Here is a 19,910-nt window from a genome sequence, read left to right as displayed (position 1 = left end):
GGCCTTTTGGCTAAGACTGCGATCGCCTCTGTTGAGAGATAATTCTATGCCTGTTGTGGCTGTGAATCTAACTCAATTGCAGGGGTATTGTTATTGTGTTGTTTAAACTATGTGTTATAGGAGAACGACAAAGGTGAGTGTACTGTTTTTTTGTTCGTGAGAAGTTGTGACCAAGTGGTTGTCTCCGACATGTCGGCTACATATGCCGGCATGCGGAGGCACCACAGTGTTCGATTTATGTTTCGGGAAAGGGATGGTGGTGAGCCTCTTTGGATGTCCAGGCTGGACTTCTCCAGAAAGCTTGTCCAACAAACCCTGAAATTTAAAGCTGAGGATTTAAATTGTATTATAACTTTGCCCTTTAGTAAGGGATTTGATGTGAGTTTCACCTCTGCTGTGAACCTTCGTGAATTTTGGACTCGTTTTGAAAATGTGAAAGCCCAGTTCTCTGTGTTCAATGTTGAAAAACTGACTGATAATGCTGCTAAAACAGTTATTGTCAGAATGTTTAATGAGACAGTGAATGCAGAAGACATTTGTTTTTGGCTGGGTAGATATTGCACGGTTAAAGGCCAGGCTGTGAAGGTGAGGGATGAAGACGGCATCTGGAACTGTGCCTGGCGGGTACCCATCCAACAAAGGCAGGACCCCCAGGGCTTTCAGGGCCTGAAACATCTCCCACCAATGATAGTCTTGGGTGAAAACCGGGGCTACATACATTACCAGGGCCAGCCCAAGCTCTGCCGCAAGTGTGGTGAGCATGGACACCTGGCGGAAGCGTGTGAGAAAACAATTTGTAGGAAATGTAGAGTAATTGGGCCTACTTTTGAAGAATGTACCAATGGCAGAAAGTGCAATCTTTGTGGGGAAACTAACCATCTCTACAGAAATTGTCCAAAATCATTTGCCAACAAACTGAAGGCTGGAAAAGAAATGGCACAAGGAAATGGAAATGAAGCTGACAAACAAATTGAATGTCCCAAAGAAAATTCAAATTTCCCTCCAAATCCTGTCATTGGTGGAGAGGGGACAGGTGAGGAGGGGCAAGGGGAGGCGAGCAGGCCGGCCCCACCAATCGAGAGCTCAGAGGAAAGTGAGATGCTGCAAGAAATGCCCACAAGCGAGTCAAGTGAAGTCAGTCCACATGAGGCTGACAGTGAAGACACCCAGATCACTTGTGCTCAAAATAATAAAAGGCTTGCATCTCAACGGTCCTCTGAGTCTCCCCTGTCCACGGAGAAGAGGGGAAGGCCCGGGAGCCCAGATAGCGAGGTGGGGGAGACCAGGGTCTTCCCCTCAGATTCACCAAATGAACTCTCCTTTTTAAACATAGTACTGCAATCAACGCCAAAAAGCAGAAACACTATGAATTTAAGGTTGCGTGAGCGATCACCACCTCAAGTGCCCCTGACAGACGACCAGTGTTTTAGCTCTGCCCCTTTTGCTGAGGTAAAGGAAGAAATACGCTCTCGAGAAATACCTTAGCGACTGCCTTGTTTTTTTAAAAATAATGTTCTCTTAAAATTTTGTAACCCCATCTGTGTTTTTATTTTTTTATTTTTAATCATACCTATGACCCTCACCTTCTCAACTATTAATGTTAGAAGCGTGAAGTCAAAGATTAGAGCTCAGAGCGTTTTAACATTTCTAAAAACTTTTAAATCTGATCTGTTTTTAATCCAAGAATGTGGCATACCCTTTTTTAAGAAATTACAAACAGTGGGAGGAAATGTGGCCACATCCATCACTATGGAGTGGCTCAAACGAAAATAGAAATGATGGAGTGGCCATTTTAATAAATAATCCTCAGATTGTTTTAAAGGGGAGCACAGTGGTGAGAGACGGACGAGCACTGTTAGCACACTTAACTTTTACAGAACAGGACCTTAGCCTTTTAAATATTTATGGTTCTAATGAAAAGCATGACAGGTATGATATTTTAGAGAATTTGCAGTCCCACATGCTAGGTCATAATCCACTAATTATTGGAGGCGATTTTAATTGTGTTTTAAATAGGAAGGATAGGAAGGGAGCTGGGGAGGATTTTAAAATTGACAAAACATCGGTTTTATTGCAAGACATGTGCCGCGTATTCAAATTAGAAGACTGCTTTAAAACCATACATCCAAGAGAGGAGGGCTTCACCTGGTTTAGTGGTGACGGCACCAGAGCCTCTCGCATAGATTACGTATTTACACGGGGTTGGACACAGATTGATGCTAGATTAACTCCTGTTTTTTTCTCAGATCACCTAATACTGTCTTGCACCCTTTCACTTTCTTCTGGCGTGACTATTGGAAGAGGTCTGTGGAAATTGAACTGCTCCCTGCTCGAGGACGAGACTTTGGTCTCTCAGTACAGGGAGCGGTACAAGGACTGGCAGACCCTTCAAGACCTTTACAAATCACGGGCACAATGGTGGGAAATGATGAAGGTAAGGACTCAGACTTTTTTTAAAAAAGCAGGAAGAGAGAAGAAAATCAAGGAAATGAAATGTATGCTGGGAATGCAAAAGAGACTGCAAAGGTATTTTAATCTGACACAAGAGGGGATAAATTTTAATGATGAAATTAAAGAGATCAAAAAAGAAATGAGAGCTATGGCAGATATTCAGAGCAAAGGGTTTTTATTAAGGAGCAGAGAGAAGGAAATAGAAGAAGGTGAAAATGCACAAGGTACTTCTTTAAAAAAATTATGAGCAAGGGTGGGGGCATTTTTAAACTAAAAAAAGAAAACGGTACCATTACAGAAACAAATAATGAAATAATTGAAGCAGTGGAAACTTACTATCAAAAACTGTATGAGCGTAAAGATACCCAAGAGGAGATAATGGTAGAGGTTTTAAACTTCATTGAAAAAACAGTGACTGACAATGGGCCTTTAACACAGGATTTTACACCTGAAGAACTAAATACATGTGTAAAACAACTGAAGAAGGCAAAATCTCCGGGCGAGGATGGCCTCTGCTCGGAATTTTACCTGACTTTTTGGGACATTTTAGCACCAGACTTACTCACTGTTTTTAATGAACTGGACAAAACAAACCGACTACCAGACAGTTTTAGAAAAGGGATAGTCACTTTACTGCATAAGAAAGGAGACAAAACAGACCTGAACAACTGGCGTCCAATTACGCTTTTAAATGTTGATTGCAAACTTTTTAGCAAACTTTTAGCTATGCGTATGTCTGTGTTTTTACAGGATTTGATCGACCCGGACCAAACCTGTGCCATCGCGGGGAGGAAGATTACGGACAGCCTCATGCTGATCTGTTCTTATCAGTTTAATATCTGATATGTCTCCTATCTGGAGACTTCATATTAAATTGCTTTTTTGAACAGGGAGATGGGATTCAGAGCTTGCTTTGCCCATTCCGCGCATCATCCTGGTATTGCAGTATTTCCAGGAGCGGTGCACCACCTCCGCTGGTCAACGAAAATGCTAATCTAGACAGAGAAAACGGGCTGTGGCAATACTCACGTGCGTACAAGTAGGTGTGGCGGAAGCAACCATGTCGTCAAATTGGGAAGCAGGCGACGTAGCCGACACACATCTACTCTGCTGTCCACCAACCCGGTGAGTCGAACCCGTTCCAGAGGCTTGACACTTGAGCTCATTCAGCTATTGCATGCTCCGCAGTTGTGCCTGTGACCTCCTCTAACGCCCTGTGCGAAGTACACACGCCGTTCTAATCCACTGAGAGAAACTGGCCCATCATGCTGGGCCAGGCATTCGCCAGTGTACGAATGGCACAGTCATTCAAGAGGGTGAGTGGAAAAAAGCAAGACCCCGTGTCCAGGCTGAGGAAGGCATACTTACCTGGCAGGGGTGACACCATGATCAAGAATGTGGTTCACCCAGGGCGAGGTGAAGCCATTGCACTGGCGGCTGCATTGACCCTTGCGAATTCTCCAAATGTGGGAGTCTCGACTGCATAATTTCTGATAGTGGGGAACTGCGTTCGCGCTCTTCCCTGGCTTGTATGTCAATAATTAAGAGCGATAGTCTTGAAACCAATTAACACAAATGAGCAAGACTTGACTATGGTCTTCTGGCTTTCTTCACAAGTCTGGCCGGGACCGCAGCAGGCGCTTGGTCTTTCATCCTGCAGGAAGACTGCAAAAGCTGTTGGACTGCAGCTGCTTATGTGAAGGCTTGTGAATAATGAATGGTTAAGTCAGCAGACAAGGTTTCCTCCGTCTCAGTGTCCAAAAGAGCAGCGCTGCTTGGTGTAACATGACCGACTGTGAGAGTGGGTAGACCGAGAAGCCTGTACTTGAGTCCGTCAGTTATCCTCTTCATCGCTTCTCGGCCTTTTGGCTAAGACTGCGATCGCCTCTGTTGAGAGATTATTCTATGCCTGTTGTGGCTGTGAATCTAACTCAATTGCAGGGGTATTGTTATTGTGTTGTTTAAACTTTGTGTTATAGGAGAACGACCAAGGTGAGTGTACTGTTTTTTTGTTCGTGAGAAGTTGTGACCAAGTGGTTGTCTCCGACATGTCGGCTACAAATGCCAGCATGCGGAGGCACCACAGTGTTCGATTTATGTTTCGGGAAAGGGATGGTGGTGAGCCTCTGTGGATGTCCAGGCTGGACTTCTCCAGAAAGCTTGTCCAACAAACCCTGAAATTTAAAGCTGAGGATTTAAATTGTATTATAACTTTGCCCTTTAGTAAGGGATTTGATGTGAGTTTCACTTCTGCTGTGAACCTTCGTGAATTTTGGACTCGTTTTGAAAATGTGAAAGCCCAGTTCTCTGTGTTCAATGTTGAAAAACTGTCTGATAATGCTGCTAAAACAGTTATTGTCAGAGTGTTTAATGAGACAGTGAATGCAGAAGACATTTGTTTTTGGCTGGGTAGATATTGCACGGTTAAAGGCCAGGCTGTGAAGGTGAGGGATGAGGACGGCATCTGGAACTGTGCCTGGCGGGTACCCATCCAACAATGGCAGGACCCCCAGGGCTTTCAGGGCCTGAAACATCTCCCACCAATGATAGTCTTGGGTGAAAACCGGGGCTACATACATTACCAGGGCCAGCCCAAGCTCTGCCGCAAGTGTGGTGAGCATGGACACCTGGCGGAAGCGTGTGAGAAAACAATTTGTAGGAAATGTAGAGTAATTGGGCATACTTTTGAAGAATGTACCAATGGCAGAAAGTGCAATCTTTGTGGGGAAACTAACCACCTCTACAGAAATTGTCCAAAATCATTTGCCAACAAACTGAAGGCTGGAAAAGAAATGGCACAAGGAAATGGAAATGAAGCTGACAAACAAATTGAATGTCACAAAGAAAATTCAAATTTCCCTCCAAATCCTGTCATTGGTGGAGAGGGAACAGGTGAGGAGGGGCAAGGGGAGGAGAGCAGGCCGGCCCCACCAATCGAGAGCTCAGAGGAAAGTGAGATGCTGCAAGAAATGCCCACAAGCGAGTCAAGCGAAGTCAGTCCACATGAGGCTGACAGTGAAGACACCCAGATCACTTGTGCTCAAAATAATAAAAGGCTTGCATCTCAACGGTCCTCTGAGTCTCCCCTGTCCACGGAGAAGAGGGGAAGGCCCGGGAGCCCAGATAGCGAGGTGGGGGAGACCAGGGTCTTCCCCTCGGATTCACCAAATGAACTCTCCTTTTTAAACATAGTACTGCAATCAACGCCAAAAAGCAGAAACACTATGAATTTAAGGTTGCGTGAGCGATCACCACCTCAAGTGCCCCTGACAGACGACCAGTGTTTTAGCTCTGCCCCTTTTGCTGAGGTAAAGGAAGAAATACGCTCTCGAGAAATACCTTAGCGACTGCCTTGTTTTTTTTTAAATAATGTTCTCTTAAAATTTTGTAACCCCATCTGTGTTTTTATTTTTTTATTTTTAATCATACCTATTACCCTCACCTTCTCAACTATTAACGTTAGAAGCGTGAAGTCAAAGATTAGAGCTCAGAGCGTTTTAACATTTCTAAAAACTTTTAAATCTGATCTGTTTTTAATCCAAGAATGTGGCATACCCTTTTTAAGAAATTACAAACAGTGGGAGGAAATGTGGCCACATCCATCACTATGGAGTGGCTCAAACGAAAATAGAAATGATGGAGTGGCCATTTTAATAAATAATCCTCAGATTGTTTTAAAGGGGAGCACAGTGGTGAGAGACGGACGAGCACTGTTAGCACATTTAACTTTTACAGAACGGGACTTTAGCCTTTTAAATATTTATGGTTCTAATGAAAAGCATGACAGGTATGATATTTTAGAGAATTTGCAGTCCCACATGCTAGGTCATAATCCACTAATTATTGGAGGTGATTTTAATTGTGTTTTAAATAGGAAGGATAGGAAGGGAGCTGGGGAGGATTTTAAAATTGACAAAACATCGGTTTTATTGCAAGACATGTGCCGCGTATTCAAATTAGAGGACTGCTTTAAAACCATGCATCCAAGAGAGGAGGGCTTCACCTGGTTTAGTGGTGACGGCACCAGAGCCTCTCGCATAGATTACGTATTTACACGGGGTTGGACACAGATTGATGCTAGATTAACTCCTGTTTTTTTCTCAGATCACCTAATACTGTCTTGCACCCTTTCACTTTCTTCTGGCGTGACTATTGGAAGAGGTCTGTGGAAATTGAACTGCTCCCTGCTCGAGGACGAGACTTTGGTCTCTCAGTACAGTGAGCGGTACAAGGACTGGCAGACCCTTCAAGACCTTTACAAATCACGGGCACAATGGTGGGAAATGATGAAGGTAAGGACTCAGACTTTTTTTAAAAAAGCAGGAAGAGAGAAGAAAATCAAGGAAATGAAATGTATGCTGGGAATGCAAAAGAGACTGCAAAGGTATTTTAATCTGACACAAGAGGGGATCAATTTTAATGATGAAATTAAAGAGATCAAAAAAGAAATGAAAGCAATGGCAGATATTCAGAGCAAAGGGTTTTTATTAAGGAGCAGAGAGAAGGAAATAGAAGAAGGTGAAAAATGCACAAGGTACTTCTTTAAAAAAATTATGAGCAAGGGTGGGGGCATTTTTAAACTAAAAAAAGAAAACGGGACTATTACAGAAACAAATAATGAAATAATTGAAGCAGTGGAAACTTACTATCAAAAACTGTATGAGCGTAAAGATACCCAAGAGGAGATAATGGTAGAGGTTTTAAACTTCATTGAAAAAACAGTGACTGACAATGGGCCTTTAACACAGGATTTTACACCTGAAGAACTAAATACATGTGTAAAACAATTGAAGAAGGCAAAATCTCCGGGCGAGGATGGCCTCTGCTCGGAATTTTACCTGACTTTTTGGGACATTTTAGCACCAGACTTACTCACTGTTTTTAATGAACTGGACAAAACAAACCGACTACCAGACAGTTTTAGAATAGGGATAGTCACTTTACTGCATAAGAAGGGAGACAAAACAGACCTGAACAACTGGCGTCCAATTACACTTTTAAATGTTGATTGCAAACTTTTTAGCAAACTTTTAGCTATGCGTATGTCTGAGTTTTTACAGGATTTGATCGACCCGGACCAAACCTGTGCCATCGCGGGGAGGAAGATCACGGACAGCCTCATGCTGATTCGCGACACCATCTGTTATGCGAGAGACAGAAATATGCGGCTAGTAGTCCTAAATTTAGACTTTGAGAAGGCTTTTGATCGGATCTCGCACCAGTACCTTTTTAGGCTACTGCAAAAATGGGGTTTCCCGGGAAGGTATCTAGAGTGGGTGGGCCTGCTGTACCGAGACATTACCAGCAAATTTGTGGTCAACGGGAACTTGACAAAAGCAGTGCAAATTAACTGCGGCGTCCGTCAGGGCTGTCCCTTATCTGCCCTCCTCTATGTTCTATGCATAGAACCGTTGGCACAGATTTTGAGAAGGGACAAAATGATCGAGGGGGTGAGTATTCCAGGGGGCGGGGGACTCACAACAAAGTGTGTTTTATATATGGACGATATTAACATCCTGTGTTCTGACATTTTATCCGTGACAAGGACCCTGGACTTGACTGACTGGTATGGAAGAGTGTCTGGCTCTAAACTCAACAGAGACAAGACCCAAGCACAGTTTTACGGACCGTGGACCGCGACACAGAAGACAGGACTGCCCCTGACGGAGATACAAACGGACCAGAAAATACTTGGGATTAAATTCAGTAAGGGAGGGGGAGGGGATACAAACTGGGGCGACGTGGTAGGGAAAGTGAGAAAAAAAACTTGGCTTTTGGGGACTGAGAGAGTTGACTTTAGAGGGGAAGATTTTAATAATAAAAGCAGTAATTTTACCCTTGCTTTTATTAATCGGTTCAGTTTTTATCCCAAAAAGAAATGTGCTTTTAGATTTGGACCGTGCAATTTTTTACTTTATCTGGGGTTCTAAATGGGAAAGACTGAGGAGGGACACGATGAAAAAAACAAAAGAGAAGGGTGGAAAAGGCGTGCCGGACCTCCAGCTCTTTTTGGGCAGCAGATATGTGGCCCTCCATCTGCAAAATGCTCTGGGACCATCCAGCAATCCCAAAAGTCAAGCAATGACACGATTCTGGATGGGATCGTACCTCCGTAAATTAAAACTAATACCCAGCGATCAAAGACTTCCGGTGTCTTTTAATTTACCACCAGCACATTCTTTTATCCCAAATTTTTTAAGAAATTTTAAATTGGAAAATGAAGATTGTCACATTTTGAAAAATCACAAGTCTCTCATTTCTATTGTGCAGGAGCGGCAAACAGCGAGTCAAGTGCGCGGGCTTGCATTCGGCAAGCCCACAACGGTTTGGCGCAACGCCAACCATCCTGCCCTCCCAAACAGACTTCGGGACCTGTCGTGGATGGTGGCCCACGAGATTCTCCCAGTCAGGGCCGTTATGCACTCCCGAGGAATGTCAGCGCACTCAACCTGCCCCCGACCTGGTTGTGGCGCCCAGGAGTCGGTGAGGCACCTCCTCTGGGAGTGCAGTGCTGCCGTAGACCTGTGGGCAACAGCCGGCCACCTGAGAAAATTCCCGGACTTGCCAGCAAGGGAGGTCCTAAATGCACAATACGTGCTCTATGGGGTGAGCCAAGCCAAGTGTTCCCGAGAGGAGTTTGCGAAAGACTGGCTCACCCTTGCCGCCATCAAAGACGCCATGTGGACCTCCAGAAACTTGCTGGTAAGGAGGCACAGGCAGACCCCCCCCGTGGCTGTGCTCCGAATGGCTGCAGAGACCATCGAAGCTGCACGCGGCAGGCCAAGGACACAGCCACCAAGAAGCGTCGCCTGTGCCCGCCCGGAGGAGGGAACCGGAGCTACACGGTGAAGGTCTCGGCAGCGACGGCCTGGCTCTCCAGGAGGGAAGGAGCAAAAGGGGTGACCCGGCAGGTCCTGGACAAGCGCTTTTTGAGAGGGTGGGATGAAGTCCCACTTAGTAATGCAGTGCTACGCTCCTGCACAATAGATATGAATGTTTTTTTCATTTTTAAATTTGTATTTGTTTTTATTTTTACATGTCATATTCGAGACAAGATGAATGCTCCATATTGGAGAAATATGATTTGTAATTGATTGAAAAGTGACAATAAAAACATGAAAAAGAAAAAATCTGTTCTTATCAGTTTAATATCTGATATGTCTCCTATCTGGAGACTTCATATTAAATTGCTTTTTTGAACAGGGAGATGGGATTCAGAGCTTACTTTGCCCATTCTGCGCATCATCCTGGTATTGCAGTATTTCCAGGAGCGGTGCACCACCTCCGCTGGTCAACGAAAATGCTAATCTAGACAGAGAAAACGGGCTGTGGCAATACTCACGTGCGCACAAGTAGGTGTGGCGGAAGCAACCATGTCGTCAAATTGGGAAGCAGGCGACGTAGCCGACACACATCTACTCTGCTGTCCACCAACCCGGTGAGTCGAACCCGTTCCAGAGGCTTGACACTTGAGCTCATTCAGCTATTGCATGCTCCGCAGTTGTGCCTGTGACCTCCTCTAACGCCCTGTGCGAAGTACACACGCCGTTCTAATCCACTGAGAGAAACTGGCCCATCATGCTGGGCCAGGCATTCGCCAGTGTACGAATGGCACAGTCATTCAAGAGGGTGAGTGGAAAAAAGCAAGACCCCGTGTCCAGGCTGAGGAAGGCATACTTACCTGGCAGGGGTGACACCATGATCAACAATGTGGTTCACCCAGGGCGAGGTGCAGCCATTGCACTGGCGGCTGCATTGACCATTGCGAATTCTCCAAATGTGGGAATCTCGACTGCATAATTTCTGATAGTGGGGAACTGCGTTCGCTCTCTTCCCTGGCTTGTATGTCAATAATTAAGAGCGATAGTCTTGAAACCAATTAACACAAATGAGCAAGACTTGACTATGGTCTTCTGGCTTTCTTCACAAGTCTGGCCGGGACCGCAGCAGGCGCTTGGTCTTTCATCCTGCAGGAAGACTGCAAAAGTTGTTGGACTGCAGCTGCTTATGTGAAGGCTTGTGAATAATGAATGGTTAAGTCAGCAGACAAGGTTTCCTCCGTCTCAGTGTCCATAAGCGCAGCGCTGCTTGGTGTAACATGACCAACTGTGAGAGTGGGTAGACCGAGAAGCCTGTACTTGAGTCCGTCAGTTATCCTCTTCATCGCTTCTCGGCCTTTTGGCTAAGATCAAGTGTAGTATCTGTTCTTATCAGTTTAATATCTGATATGTCTACTATCAGGAGACTTCATATTAAATTGCTTTTTTGAACAGGGAGATGGGATTCAGAGCTTGCTTTGCCCATTCCGCGCATCATCCTGGTATTGCAGTAAATCCAGGAGCGGTGCACCACCTCCGCTGGTCAACGAAAATGCTAATCTAGACAGAGAAAACGGGCTGTGGCAATACTCACGTGCGCACAAGTAGGTGTGGCGGAAGCAACCATGTCGTCAAATTGGGAAGCAGGCGACGTAGCCGACACACATCTACTCTGCTGTCCACCAATCCGGTGAGTCGAACCCGTTCCAGAGGCTTGACACTTGAGCTCATTCAGCTATTGCATGCTCCGCAGTTGTGCCCCTGTGCGAAGTACACACGCCGTTCTAATCCACTGAGAGAAACTGGCCCATCATGCTGGGCCAGGCATTCGCCAGTGTACGAATGGCACAGTCATCCAAGAGGGTGAGTGGAAAAAAGCAAGACCCCGTGCCCAGGCTGAGAAAGTCATACTTACCTGGCAGGGGTGACACCATGATCAAGAATGTGGTTCACCCAGGGCGAGGTGCAGCCATTGCACTGGCGGCTGCATTGACCATTGCGAATTCTCCAAATGTGGGAATCTCGACTGCATAATTTCTGATAGTGGGGAACTGCGTTCGCGCTCTTCCCTGGCTTGTATGTTAAAAATTAAGAGCGATAGTCTTGAAACCAATTAACACAAATGAGCAAGACTTGACTATGGTCTTCTGGCTTTCTTCACAAGTCTGGCCGGGACCGCAGCAGGCGCTTGGCCTTTCATCCTGCAGGAAGACTGCAAAAGTTGTTGGACTGCAGCTGCTTATGTGAAGGCTTGTGAATAATGAATGGTTAAGTCAGCAGACAAGGTTTCCTCCGTCTCAGTGTCCATAAGAGCAGCGCTGCTTGGTGTAACATGACCGACTGTGAGAGTTGGTAGACCGAGAAGCCTGTACTTGAGTCCGTCAGTTATCCTCTTCATCGCTTCTCGGCCTTTTGGCTAAGACTGCGATCGCCTCTGTTGAGAGATTATTCTATGCCTGTTGTGGCTGTGAATCGAACTCAATTGCAGGGGTATTGTTATTGTGTTGTTTAAACTTTGTGTTATAGGAGAACGACCAAGGTGAGTGTACTGTTTTTTTGTTCGTGAGAAGTTGTGACCAAGTGGTTGTCTCCGACATGTCGGCTACATATGCCGGCATGCGGAGGCACCACAGTGTTCGATTTATGTTTCGGGAAAGGGATGGTGGTGAGCCTCTTTGGATGTCCAGGCTGGACTTCTCCAGAAAGCTTGTCCAACAAACCCTGAAATTTAAAGCTGAGGATTTAAATTGTATTATAACTTTGCCCTTTAGTAAGGGATTTGATGTGAGTTTCACCTCTGCTGTGAACCTTCGTGAATTTTGGACTCGTTTTGAAAATGTGAAAGCCCAGTTCTCTGTGTTCAATGTTGAAAAACTGACTGATAATGCTGCTAAAACAGTTATTGTCAGAATGTTTAATGAGACAGTGAATGCAGAAGACATTTGTTTTTGGCTGGGTAGATATTGCACGGTTAAAGGCCAGGCTGTGAAGGTGAGGGATGAAGACGGCATCTGGAACTGTGCCTGGCGGGTACCCATCCAACAATGGCAGGACCCCCAGGGCTTTCAGGGCCTGAAACATCTCCCACCAATGATAGTCTTGGGTGAAAACCGGGGCTACATACATTACCAGGGCCAGCCCAAGCTCTGCCGCAAGTGTGGTGAGCATGGACACCTGGCGGAAGCGTGTGAGAAAACAATTTGTAGGAAATGTAGAGTAATTGGGCATACTTTTGAAGAATGTACCAATGGCAGAAAGTGCAATCTTTGTGGGGAAACTAACCACCTCTACAGAAATTGTCCAAAATCATTTGCCAACAAACTGAAGGCTGGAAAAGAAATGGCACAAGGAAATGGAAATGAAGCTGACAAACAAATTGAATGTCCCAAAGAAAATTCAAATTTCCCTCCAAATCCTGTCATTGGTGACAGGGGACAGGTGAGGAGGGTCAAGGGGAGGCGAGCAGGCCGGCCCCACCAATCGAGAGCTCAGAGGAAAGTGAGATGCTGCAAGAAATGCCCACAAGCGAGTCAAGTGAAGTCAGTCCACATGAGGCTGACAGTGAGGACACCCAGATCACTTGTGCTCAAAATAATAAAAGGCTTGCATCTCAACGGTCCTCTGAGTCTCCCCTGTCCACGGAGAAGAGGGGAAGGCCCGGGAGCCCAGATAGCGAGGTGGGGGAGACCAGGGTCTTCCCCTCAGATTCACCAAATGAACTCTCCTTTTTAAACATAGTACTGCAATCAACGCCAAAAAGCAGAAACACTATGAATTTAAGGTTGCGTGAGCGATCACCACCTCAAGTGCCCCTGACAGACGACCAGTGTTTTAGCTCTGCCCCTTTTGCTGAGGTAAAGGAAGAAATACGCTCTCGAGAAATACCTTAGCGACTGCCTTGTTTTTTTAAAAATAATGTTCTCTTAAAATTTTGTAACCCCATCTGTGTTTTTATTTTTTTATTTTTAATCATACCTATGACCCTCACCTTCTCAACTATTAATGTTAGAAGCGTGAAGTCAAAGATTAGAGCTCAGAGCGTTTTAACATTTCTAAAAACTTTTAAATCTGATCTGTTTTTAATCCAAGAATGTGGCATACCCTTTTTAAGAAATTACAAACAGTGGGAGGAAATGTGGCCACATCCATCACTATGGAGTGGCTCAAACGAAAATAGAAATGATGGAGTGGCCATTTTAATAAATAATCCTCAGATTGTTTTAAAGGGGAGCACAGTGGTGAGAGACGGACGAGCACTGTTAGCACACTTAACTTTTACAGAACAGGACCTTAGCCTTTTAAATATTTATGGTTCTAATGAAAAGCATGACAGGTATGATATTTTAGAGAATTTGCAGTCCCACATGCTAGGTCATAATCCACTAATTATTGGAGGCGATTTTAATTGTGTTTTAAATAGGAAGGATAGGAAGGGAGCTGGGGAGGATTTTAAAATTGACAAAACATCGGTTTTATTGCAAGACATGTGCCGCGTATTCAAATTAGAGGACTGCTTTAAAACCATACATCCAAGAGAGGAGGGCTTCACCTGGTTTAGTGGTGACGGCACCAGAGCCTCTCGCATAGATTACGTATTTACACGGGGTTGGACACAGATTGATGCTAGATTAACTCCTGTTTTTTTCTCAGATCACCTAATACTGTCTTGCACCCTTTCACTTTCTTCTGGCGTGACTATTGGAAGAGGTCTGTGGAAATTGAACTGCTCCCTGCTCGAGGACGAGACCTTGGTCTCTCAGTACAGGGAGCGGTACAAGGACTGGCAGACCCTTCAAGACCTTTACAAATCACGGGCACAATGGTGGGAAATGATGAAGGTAAGGACTCAGACTTTTTTTAAAAAAGCAGGAAGAGAGAAGAAAATCAAGGAAATGAAATGTATGCTGGGAATGCAAAAGAGACTGCAAAGGTATTTTAATCTGACACAAGAGGGGATAAATTTTAATGATGAAATTAAAGAGATCAAAAAAGAAATGAGAGCTATGGCAGATATTCAGAGCAAAGGGTTTTTATTAAGGAGCAGAGAGAAGGAAATAGAAGAAGGTGAAAAATGCACAAGGTACTTCTTTAAAAAAATTATGAGCAAGGGTGGGGGCATTTTTAAACTAAAAAAAGAAAACGGTACCATTACAGAAACAAATAATGAAATAATTGAAGCAGTGGAAACTTACTATCAAAAACTGTATGAGCGTAAAGATACCCAAGAGGAGATAATGGTAGAGGTTTTAAACTTCATTGAAAAAACAGTGACTGACAATGGGCCTTTAACACAGGATTTTACACCTGAAGAACTAAATACATGTGTAAAACAACTGAAGAAGGCAAAATCTCCGGGCGAGGATGGCCTCTGCTCGGAATTTTACCTGACTTTTTGGGACATTTTAGCACCAGACTTACTCACTGTTTTTAATGAACTGGACAAAACAAACCGACTACCAGACAGTTTTAGAAAAGGGATAGTCACTTTACTGCATAAGAAAGGAGACAAAACAGACCTGAACAACTGGCGTCCAATTACGCTTTTAAATGTTGATTGCAAACTTTTTAGCAAACTTTTAGCTATGCGTATGTCTGTGTTTTTACAGGATTTGATCGACCCAGACCAAACCTGTGCCATCGCGGGGAGGAAGATCACAGACAGCCTTATGCTGATTCGTGATACCATCTGTTATGCGAGAGACAGAAATATGCGGCTAGTAGTCCTAAATTTAGACTTTGAGAAGGCTTTTGATCGGATCTCGCACCAGTACCTTTTTAGGCTACTGCAAAAATGGGGTTTCCCGGGAAGGTATCTAGAGTGGGTGGGCCTGCTGTATCGAGATATTACCAGCAAATTTGTGGTCAACGGGAACTTGACAAAAGCAGTGCAAATTAACTGCGGCGTCCGTCAGGGCTGTCCCTTATCTGCCCTCCTCTATGTTCTATGCATAGAACCGTTGGCACAGATTTTGAGAAGGGACAAAATGATCGAGGGGGTGAGTATTCCAGGGGGCGGGGGACTCACAACAAAGTGTGTTTTATATATGGACGATATTAACATCCTGTGTTCTGACATTTTATCCGTGACAAGGACCCTGGACTTGACTGACTGGTATGGAAGAGCGTCTGGCTCTAAACTCAACAGAGACAAGACCCAAGCACAGTTTTACGGACCGTGGACCGCGACACAGAAGACAGGACTGCCCCTGACGGAGATACAAACGGACCAGAAAATACTTGGGATTAAATTCAGTAAGGGAGGGGGAGGGGATACAAACTGGGGCGACGTGGTAGGGAAAGTGAGAAAAAAACTTGGCTTTTGGGGACTGAGAGAGTTGACTTTAGAGGGGAAGATTTTAATAATAAAAGCAGTAATTTTACCCTTGCTTTTATTAATCGGTTCAGTTTTTATCCCAAAAAGAAATGTGCTTTTAGATTTGGACCGTGCAATTTTTTACTTTATCTGGGGTTCTAAATGGGAAAGACTGAGGAGGGACACGATGAAAAAAACAAAAGAGAAGGGTGGAAAAGGCGTGCCGGACCTCCAGCTCTTTTTGGGCAGCAGATATGTGGCCCTCCATCTGCAAAATGCTCTGGGACCATCCAGCAATCCCAAAAGTCAAGCAATGACACGATTCTGGATGGGATCGTACCTCCGTAAATTAAAACTAATACCCAGCGATCAAAGACTTCCGGTCTCTTTTAATTTACCACCAGCACATTCTTTTATCCCAAAATTTTTAAGAAATTTTAAATTGGAAAATGAAGATTGTCACATTTTGAAAAATCACAAGTCTCTCATCTCTATTGTGCAGGAGCGGCAAACAGCGAGTCAAGTGCGCGGGCTTGCATTCGGCAAGCCCACAACGGTTTGGCGCAACGCCAACCATCCTGCCCTCCCAAACAGACTTCGGGACCTGTCGTGGATGGTGGCCCACGAGATTCTCCCAGTCAGGGCCGTTATGCACTCCCGAGGAATGTCAGCGCACTCAACCTGCCCCCGACCTGGTTGTGGCGCCCAGGAGTCGGTGAGGCACCTCCTCTGGGAGTGCAGTGCTGCCGTAGACCTGTGGGCAACAGCCGGCCACCTGAGAAAATTCCCGGACTTGCCAGCAAGGGAGGTCCTAAATGCACAATACGTGCTCTATGGGGTGAGCCAAGCCAAGTGTTCCCGAGAGGAGTTTGCGAAAGACTGGCTCACCCTTGCCGCCATCAAAGACGCCATGTGGACCTCCAGAAACTTGCTGGTAAGGAGGCACAGGCAGACCCCCCCCCGTGGCTGTGCTCCGAATGGCTGCAGAGACCATCGAAGCTGCACGCGGCAGGCCAAGGACACAGCCACCAAGAAGCGTCGCCTGTGCCCGCCCGGAGGAGGGAACCGGAGCTACACGGTGAAGGTCTCGGCAGCGACGGCCTGGCTCTCCAGGAGGGAAGGAGCAAAAAGGGTGACCCGGCAGGTCCTGGACAAGCGCTTTTTGAGAGGGTGGGATGAAGTCCCACTTAGTAATGCAGTGCTACGCTCCTGCACAATAGATATGAATGTTTTTTTTCATTTTTAAATTTTTATTTGTTTTTATTTTTACATGTCATATTCGAGACAAGATGAATGCTCCATATTGCAGAAATGTGATTTGTAATTGATTGAAAAGTGACAATAAAAACATGAAAAAGAAAAAAAAATCTGTTCTTATCAGTTTAATATCTGATATGTCTCCTATCTGGAGACTTCATATTAAATTGCTTTTTTGAACAGGGAGATGGGATTCAGAGCTTACTTTGCCCATTCTGCGCATCATCCTGGTATTGCAGTATTTCCAGGAGCGGTGCACCACCTCCGCTGGTCAACGAAAATGCTAATCTAGACAGAGAAAACGGGCTGTGGCAATACTCACGTGCGCACAAGTAGGTGTGGCGGAAGCAACCATGTCGTCAAATTGGGAAGCAGGCGACGTTGCCGACACACATCTACTCTGCTGTCCACCAACCCGGTGAGTCGAACCCGTTCCAGAGGCTTGACACTTGAGCTCATTCAGCTATTGCATGCTCCGCAGTTGTGCCTGTGACCTCCTCTAACGCCCTGTGCGAAGTACACACGCCGTTCTAATCCACTGAGAGAAACTGGCCCATCATGCTGGGCCAGGCATTCGCCAGTGTACGAATGGCACAGTCATCCAAGAGGGTGAGTGGAAAAAAGCAAGACCCCGTGCCCAGGCTGAGGAAGTCATACTTACCTGGCAGGGGTGACACCATGATCAAGAATGTGGTTCACCCAGGGCGAGGTGCAGCCATTGCACTGGCGGCTGCATTGACCATTGCGAATTCTCCAAATGTGGGAATCTCGACTGCATAATTTCTGATAGTGGGGAACTGCGTTCGCGCTCTTCCCTGGCTTGTATGTCAATAATTAAGAGCGATAGTCTTGAAACCAATTAACACAAATGAGCAAGACTTGACTATGGTCTTCTGGCTTTCTTCACAAGTCTGGCCGGGACCGCAGCAGGCGCTTGGTCTTTCATCCTGCAGGAAGACTGCAAAAGTTGTTGGACTGCAGCTGCTTATGTGAAGGCTTGTGAATAATGAATGGTTAAGTCAGCAGACAAGGTTTCCTCCGTCTCAGTGTCCATAAGAGCAGCGCTGCTTGGTGTAACATGACCGACTGTGAGAGTTGGTAGACCGAGAAGCCTGTACTTGAGTCCGTCAGTTATCCTCTTCATCGCTTCTCGGCCTTTTGGCTAAGATCAAGTGTAGTATCTGTTCTTATCAGTTTAATATCTGATATGTCTCCTATCTGGAGACTTCATATTAAATTGCTTTTTTGAACAGGGAGATGGGATTCAGAGCTTACTTTGCCCATTCTGCGCATCATCCTGGTATTGCAGTATTTCCAGGAGCGGTGCACCACCTCCGCTGGTCAACGAAAATGCTAATCTAGACAGAGAAAACGGGCTGTGGCAATACTCACGTGCGCACAAGTAGGTGTGGCGGAAGCAACCATGTCGTCAAATTGTGAAGCAGGCGACGTTGCCGACACACATCTACTCTGCTGTCCACCAACCCGGTGAGTCGAACCCGTTCCAGAGGCTTGACACTTGAGCTCATTCAGCTATTGCATGCTCCGCAGTTGTGCCTGTGACCTCCTCTAACGCCCTGTGCGAAGTACACACGCCGTTCTAATCCACTGAGAGAAACTGGCCCATCATGCTGGGCCAGGCATTCGCCAGTGTACGAATGGCACAGTCATTCAAGAGGGTGAGTGGAAAAAAGCAAGACCCCGTGTCCAGGCTGAGGAAGGCATACTTACCTGGCAGGGGTGACACCATGATCAAGAATGTGGTTCACCCAGGGCGAGGTGCAGCCATTGCACTGGCGGCTGCATTGACCATTGCGAATTCTCCAAATGTGGGAATCTCGACTGCATAATTTCTGATAGTGGGGAACTGCGTTCGTGCTCTTCCCTGGCTTGTATGTCAATAATTAAGAGCGATAGTCTTGAAACCAATTAACACAAATGAGCAAGACTTGACTATGGTCTTCTGGCTTTCTTCACAAGTCTGGCCGGGACCGCAGCAGGCGCTTGGCCTTTCATCCTGCAGGAAGACTGCAAAAGTTGTTGGACTGCAGCTGCTTATGTGAAGGCTTGTGAATAATGAATGGTTAAGTCAGCAGACAAGGTTTCCTCCGTCTCAGTGTCCATAAGAGCAACGCTGCTTGGTGTAACATAACCGACTGTGAGAGTGGGTAGACCGAGAAGCCTGTACTTGAGTCCGTCAGTTATCCTCTTCATCGCTTCTCGGCCTTTTGGCTAAGATCAAGTGTAGTATCTGTTCTTATCAGTTTAATATCTGATATGTCTCCTATCTGGAGACTTCATATTAAATTGCTTTTTTGAACAGGGAGATGGGATTCAGAGCTTACTTTGCCCATTCTGCGCATCATCCTGGTATTGCAGTATTTCCAGGAGCGGTGCACCACCTCCGCTGGTCAACGAAAATGCTAATCTAGACAGAGAAAACGGGCTGTGGCAATACTCACGTGCGCACAAGTAGGTGTGGCGGAAGCAACCATGTCGTCAAATTGGGAAGCAGGCGACGTTGCCGACACACATCTACTCTGCTGTCCACCAACCCGGTGAGTCGAACCCGTTCCAGAGGCTTGACACTTGAGCTCATTCAGCTATTGCATGCTCCGCAGTTGTGCCTGTGACCTCCTCTAACGCCCTGTGCGAAGTACACACGCCGTTCTAATCCACTGAGAGAAACTGGCCCATCATGCTGGGCCAGGCATTCGCCAGTGTACGAATGGCACAGTCATTCAAGAGGGTGAGTGGAAAAAAGCAAGACCCCGTGTCCAGGCTGAGGAAGGCATACTTACCTGGCAGGGGTGACACCATGATCAAGAATGTGGTTCACCCAGGGCGAGGTGCAGCCATTGCACTGGCGCCTGCATTGACCATTGCGAATTCTCCAAATGTGGGAATCTCGACTGCATAATTTCTGATAGTGGGGAACTGCGTTCGTGCTCTTCCCTGGCTTGTATGTCAATAATTAAGAGCGATAGTCTTGAAACCAATTAACACAAATGAGCAAGACTTGACTATGGTCTTCTGGCTTTCTTCACAAGTCTGGCCGGGACCGCAGCAGG

The 19,910-nt window shown here is 45.8% G+C and overlaps 11 non-coding genes and 1 pseudogene across 11 annotated transcripts; all 12 read left to right on the top strand.

The window, feature by feature from the left end:
• Nucleotides 1-3,253: 3,253 nt before the first annotated feature.
• On the top strand, nt 3,254-3,422 carry LOC147174615 (U2 spliceosomal RNA; annotated as a pseudogene).
• A 389-nt stretch (nt 3,423-3,811) lies between these two features.
• Nucleotides 3,812-3,976, top strand: LOC147174614 (U1 spliceosomal RNA). The gene has a single exon (XR_015095018.1). It is a non-coding gene; the product is annotated as a U1 spliceosomal RNA (small nuclear RNA).
• A 5,564-nt stretch (nt 3,977-9,540) lies between these two features.
• LOC147174613 (U2 spliceosomal RNA) lies at nt 9,541-9,735 on the top strand. Its single transcript, XR_015095253.1, has one exon. It is a non-coding gene; the product is annotated as a U2 spliceosomal RNA (small nuclear RNA).
• Nucleotides 9,736-10,124: 389 nt separating this feature from the next.
• Nucleotides 10,125-10,289, top strand: LOC147174612 (U1 spliceosomal RNA). The gene has a single exon (XR_015095069.1). It is a non-coding gene; the product is annotated as a U1 spliceosomal RNA (small nuclear RNA).
• A 324-nt stretch (nt 10,290-10,613) lies between these two features.
• Nucleotides 10,614-10,805, top strand: LOC147174611 (U2 spliceosomal RNA). The gene has a single exon (XR_015095138.1). It is a non-coding gene; the product is annotated as a U2 spliceosomal RNA (small nuclear RNA).
• A 371-nt stretch (nt 10,806-11,176) lies between these two features.
• On the top strand, nt 11,177-11,341 carry LOC147174610 (U1 spliceosomal RNA). The gene has a single exon (XR_015094979.1). It is a non-coding gene; the product is annotated as a U1 spliceosomal RNA (small nuclear RNA).
• Nucleotides 11,342-16,905: 5,564 nt separating this feature from the next.
• LOC147174609 (U2 spliceosomal RNA) lies at nt 16,906-17,103 on the top strand. The gene has a single exon (XR_015095255.1). It is a non-coding gene; the product is annotated as a U2 spliceosomal RNA (small nuclear RNA).
• Nucleotides 17,104-17,492: 389 nt separating this feature from the next.
• Nucleotides 17,493-17,657, top strand: LOC147174608 (U1 spliceosomal RNA). The gene has a single exon (XR_015094978.1). It is a non-coding gene; the product is annotated as a U1 spliceosomal RNA (small nuclear RNA).
• A 324-nt stretch (nt 17,658-17,981) lies between these two features.
• LOC147174607 (U2 spliceosomal RNA) lies at nt 17,982-18,173 on the top strand. The gene has a single exon (XR_015095163.1). It is a non-coding gene; the product is annotated as a U2 spliceosomal RNA (small nuclear RNA).
• Nucleotides 18,174-18,562: 389 nt separating this feature from the next.
• On the top strand, nt 18,563-18,727 carry LOC147174606 (U1 spliceosomal RNA). The gene has a single exon (XR_015095044.1). It is a non-coding gene; the product is annotated as a U1 spliceosomal RNA (small nuclear RNA).
• A 324-nt stretch (nt 18,728-19,051) lies between these two features.
• LOC147174605 (U2 spliceosomal RNA) lies at nt 19,052-19,243 on the top strand. Its single transcript, XR_015095162.1, has one exon. It is a non-coding gene; the product is annotated as a U2 spliceosomal RNA (small nuclear RNA).
• Nucleotides 19,244-19,632: 389 nt separating this feature from the next.
• LOC147174604 (U1 spliceosomal RNA) lies at nt 19,633-19,797 on the top strand. The gene has a single exon (XR_015095066.1). It is a non-coding gene; the product is annotated as a U1 spliceosomal RNA (small nuclear RNA).
• The last annotated feature ends 113 nt before the right edge of the window (nt 19,798-19,910 follow it).

Source organism: Leptonotus elevatus, chromosome 5 (genome assembly GCF_054856555.1).
Source record: "Leptonotus elevatus isolate MCC_2025b chromosome 5, RoL_Lele_1.0, whole genome shotgun sequence".
NCBI lineage: Eukaryota > Metazoa > Chordata > Actinopteri > Syngnathiformes > Syngnathidae > Leptonotus > Leptonotus elevatus.
The sequence above is the reverse complement of the archived record's forward strand: the minus strand, read 5'-3'. Positions and strand labels throughout refer to the sequence as shown.